Consider the following 4,949-nt stretch of genomic DNA (forward strand, 5'->3'; position numbering starts at 1 on the left):
CCCCCTCCTTTAGAATCCTTTCCCCGAGGACCTTCTGGTTCTCTCCAAGCCATTTCTGCCTGCAACTACCTGCTTGCCCATCTCTAAGCTGCCGCTCCAGTCCCAAAGTCAACCCACTTTGCTCTTAGCAAGCCCTTCCCTTGGTGCCATCTCCTCCCTCATTCCCTCAACCTCCCGGGACTTTCACTTAGCACAGCACTTGACTCCCCACCCTCCCAATGGTTCCTGGGAATACAGTGGACCTAAAAGATGGTAGGTCTGGGCAAGGGCACCCCAAGTCCGGGGGAGGGGTGAAGCTACATTATATTGAGCTTTTACTATATGCTAGGCACTGTATAGGACACTTTACATACAGTAACTCATGAAATGGGATATTCTCCATTGTACAGATGAAGAAACTGAGGCAGGTTCAAAGATTACTTTGCCTGGGTCAGTTAGGGAGTAGGAGCCAAAAGGTGTGGGTCTGTGTCTGTGTGTCTAGTCCTCACTCTGGGTAAGTTACGGTGTCCTCTTGAAGAATGATGGGGTCTAGTCACACACACACACACACACACACACACACACACACACACACACCCCAGCTCAGACCCTTGTGCATTCATCTTTTCCCATTCCGGACGTTCTGAACTATGAGAGACAGCAAGGGTGATATGGTGAAATGCAGAAACCCCGCAACAGAGATCAAACTCCAGAAAAACGAGACTGAACTACGGTAGGAAGCCTGACTGATGAGGGGAACTGGCGCTCTACACCCCACCCAACCCAAGGAGCCCAGCCCAGAGGGGTGGAGTGTGGGTGCCAAGAACCCCCACCACGCCTGGAACCACAAGAGGCCCTGGACTTCCCCCCTGCCTGACCAAGTGCTCCTTTTTGTCAGTCCCAGGTGGAGGGCACCTTTGATGCCAGGCAGCTCTCACTCCCTGTCCTGGGAGGCTGAGACCCAGGCCTCCCAGCCCTCTCCCACTTCAGGGGCGGGACTTCCTGTTTCTGAGGCTGCTTCTTTGCCTGGTTCAGCACAACAGAGCTGGTAGCTTTCCACTGGGCTCAGCAGTGTCTAGACCTGGTGTGGGCTAGCAGGGAAGTGTGCATGCTCTGCCGGGGAGGAGGATCCCCAAGAATCCAAACCCAGGACAGAAGTTAGCTCTCAGAGAAGCCGCGCTCCATGTCCACCCCTGGAGTGCTGATCTTGTCTTCTTGAGTGGTGGGTGGTAGGAGGGTGCGGCTGCTTTTTTATAGAAGAAAAGGGTCCTGACAGAACCTGACGTCAGCCACCCTCCTCCCGCTGCCCCGGGAAAGCAGGAGACAGGTTAAAAACAGAAGCGCGACCGTTTCTTTATTAAATTATACAAAAAGGGGAGGGGAGGGGAGGGGGGCAGCTGTGGGGCTCGGCCCCAACCCTGGCCCCACCCCGCCCTGGCGCTGTCTGAGAGAAGGGGATCTGAGGGAGACCCAGGGATCAGGCAGGTAGGGATGGGCAGGACAGGAGGCTGGGATGCAGAGGGGAGGAAGGAGAGGCTACCCGGGGAGGGGTGGGGGAGGGAAGAAGAGAGCAATGACGGGGAGAGGAGCAACTGGGGACCAGCTGGGCAGCTCAGATGGAGCAGGTCGGGAGGTGGAACAATGGCAGTGAGGATGGAAGGGGCGGTGTCTGGAGAGGCGGTCAGAGAAGGCTGGGGAGAGAGAGGGCGGCGGCTCTCCGGTGCGGGGCCCAGAGCGAGGAACCAGGTGAAGAGTGGCTGCACTGTCTGTTCNTTTTCTGTCTTCTGCCGCTTGGGATCCGCTTCATCCTGTGGAGGGAAGAGTTGGGGCAGCTGCAAAATGGGAGCGGGATCTCCCCCTGTCCCTGCCCTGCTCCAGCCCCCACCCCCCTGACGGGATCCAGGTCCAAGTCCAAAGGGCTCCCAGCCCCTGCTGCATCCCTGACAGCCCCTCGGGCCCCACAACCCAGCCCAAACCTCCTCTTCAGCAGCTCTCTTCAGCGCGGGCCCTTCGTCGTCATCTTCTTCTTCTTCCTCATCTGAGGAGCCAGAAACGGGTCATTGGGGAAGGGCAGGAAGCTCTGGCACAGACCCCCTGTGGTCGCCCTCAGCCCTGCTGCAGGTCTTCAAGCCCACCCTGACTCTGTTCCTTTGGAGCCCAGCCTCCCCTGCCCCCCGCCCACCTTCTTCTTCCCCTTCATCCTCCTCCTCTCCATCCTCAGCAGTTTCTTCTTCCTCCTCCTCGGCTCCGTTCTCCTCCTCCTGTGGGGACAGAGAGGGAGAGGCGTCAGGCTGGTGGTGTGGCTCCACCACCACCCCGGGCAGGGGCAGGGGCGGCCCGAAGGGTGGGGTGCGGAGGAGAGGAGGGGCCGAGGCAAAGGCAGGACCCAGCCCCCCCACAAGGTAACTGGAGGGGGATGTGAGTCTCCACCGGACCGCTCCGCACCTCTACCACTTCTTTCTTTCGCTCTTTCCGGCTTGCCTTCTCCTCCACCTTGTCTTTCTTCTCCTTCAGGTCCTGCAACAGAGAAAGAGGTCACCTTCCTCTCACCACAAATGAGCTGCAGCCAGTCCCTCTCGCCCCGTTCTCCCCCTGCACTGAGGTTAGAGGAGTGTCAAAACGGAGGAGTTGGCCACAACAGCCCAGAGGCAGGACAGAGGTCCCGGGGTCCCTAAGGCCACAAAGGGGCTGAGACCAGACACCTTCCCCAAGACTCAAGGGAGGGGGGAAAGTGATGACGACAGAGGAACGGACAGCCGAGGTAACTGCTCAGCACCCCAGTCAAGTTCTCCAAAACCTCCCGAGGCCGAAGAGTTCAGCTCAGCAAAGCAAATCCCCTCCATCTGCTCACAGCCCTGATGCCCCACCCCCTCTTAAGGTGCCTCCGCCTTCCTGGCCTGCCCCCTCCCACAGCCTGCCCTGCTCTGCCTTTTGTCTACCTCTGGGGCCTTTTCCTGAGTATTCTCTCTCCTGGGCATTGCTCCCAGCTTCCCCCCTCAGCCTTGGATGCCTTTGTCTGTCCGTGTGTCCCCGGACTCCTCGGGCTCCCACTTGGCCAAACAGGACAGGAAAAGGGAGAGCACCCTGGCCTGATGCACACCTACTCCAAACCAGTTCCAGTAGTTTCCTTCTCCCTATACCCAGCCCCTGGTGTGGGCAGTGGTGTGGTGGGAGGGTAGAAGTAACCATTTGCAGGAGGAACACAGGCAAAGTAGGAGAAAGGAAACATGGAAGGGAAAGGGTATCGGACATGGCGGATGAAGAGAGACACAAACAAGGTCTGGGGTGGGATGGGGAAGGGGCTGCCTAGGGTGCCCTCCCTCCTCTCTCCTTCACCCCAGAGGAGCCCAGCAGGCACACCTTGACGTCTTATTCTGATGTAGCAGACAGAAGGCGATGCTCATGGGTCCCTTCTCTCTGGACATCACACTGGCCCTTCCAACTTAGATTCGTCGGCTTTCCACCCCCCAACTGCCCTTGGCAGGCACTGCTCAACTGTGGATGTCCCTGCGCGATCTGATCTGGTGTTGGCGTGCAACTCTGTGTATCTGATTCCATGTGGATGGAAGTTTTCTGTGTGAGTGGCTCTCCCTGGAGGGTGTGTCCTTTCTGGAACAGGATCAGGAATAGGAGTCGAGGTTGGTGCAGAATGGTTGACCTGGAGGGACACTCCATTCCCTTTTCACTTCAAGAGAAACACAGAACACTGGACCCTCTCGCTCCAGCTAGGCTTCTTCATGCCACTTCCCTGTCCTCGTCTCTTGGCCCCATGGTCGGTATGCCATGTCTACTACCTGGTGGGCTCTCCTCGACATCCTGGGCCTAGAGAGCCAGGGGCTAGTCAGCTTCTTTCTGGGGGCCCCAGCACCAGGCCTGTGCTGCCCTGGCCTGAGTTTCCCATCTGGCCCGCTAAAGAGATGGAGGGAGGGAGACTGGGAGGGAGTGAGACGACCAGAGACCAAAGTCCAAGGGGCCGGGCCCTCTCCTCCCCCGTCCCGCCCTTCTGGTCACTGTCCTTCCATGATCTCTTTTCCAGGAGGGTGTGTGACCTAGGTCTTGCGCTAAGCAGCTCCCTGGCCTCATTTACTCAACACAGGCACACACACTGACACAGGCTGACACCGATTCACACACACAGCTCCAGAGGAGCGCCCACGAGATCCGGAGACACATGGCCCGGTGTCTGGGCATCCTGGCACGCACTCCCAAGACCGCCCAGAGCACAGCAGAGCTGCCCGGCACTCACAAAGCGGCAACATGGCCCCGGAGCATCTCCGTCTCCACATGCACACATGTAACTGACACGGGCAGTCCCACACACTCGCTGGATTACAGACATACAAAGACACCTACTCAGTGAAGTCACATGCCACCGCACAGCCCACCGGAGGGCCACACGGCGCACCTTACCAGCTATCAGGCATGGCCCCCCTCTGCCACCGCCTTGAATCCCGTCGCTTGCCCTCTTTCACTTCTGGGTCCTCTAGGAGACCTCTGTGACCTCCTCAACAACCAACCCAACCCCCATCCCCCCAAAGTCGGGCTCCCAGCCCCCAAACGCTGGCCGAATTAATTTCCCAAAGCGACACTCAGCAGGTTCCCTGGGGAAATTAGAAGAAGGCTGGAAGAGAGGCAAGGGCAAGGGATGGGGCCAGAGAAGGGAGCTGATGAGAGCAAGGACGGCTCGATGCAATGCCATGCAACGCTGAGCTTCAGCTTTCTCGAAGGCTATTCCCGCCCCGCTTCTGATCTTTAGGAATCCAAGACTCTCTAAGTGTGGGGGGAGCGGTGAGGGGAGAGGCTGGAGGGGGCTATGGAGAGAAGAGAAAGCCCTTCGCCGGGGAGGGGTGGTAAGAAATGGATATAGATGGAAAGGAAGGAAAAGAGAGGAGGAGAAAACAGACACAGCAGTAGCTGTCCGAGCTGAGAAGCGAGAGGCGGTCGGGCCTCGAGGGGAGGGGCCCGAGAGC

The sequence above is a fragment of the Crocuta crocuta genome, unplaced genomic scaffold (assembly GCF_008692635.1).
Source record: "Crocuta crocuta isolate KB4526 unplaced genomic scaffold, BGI_CrCroc_1.0 scaffold72, whole genome shotgun sequence".
Lineage (NCBI taxonomy): Eukaryota > Metazoa > Chordata > Mammalia > Carnivora > Hyaenidae > Crocuta > Crocuta crocuta.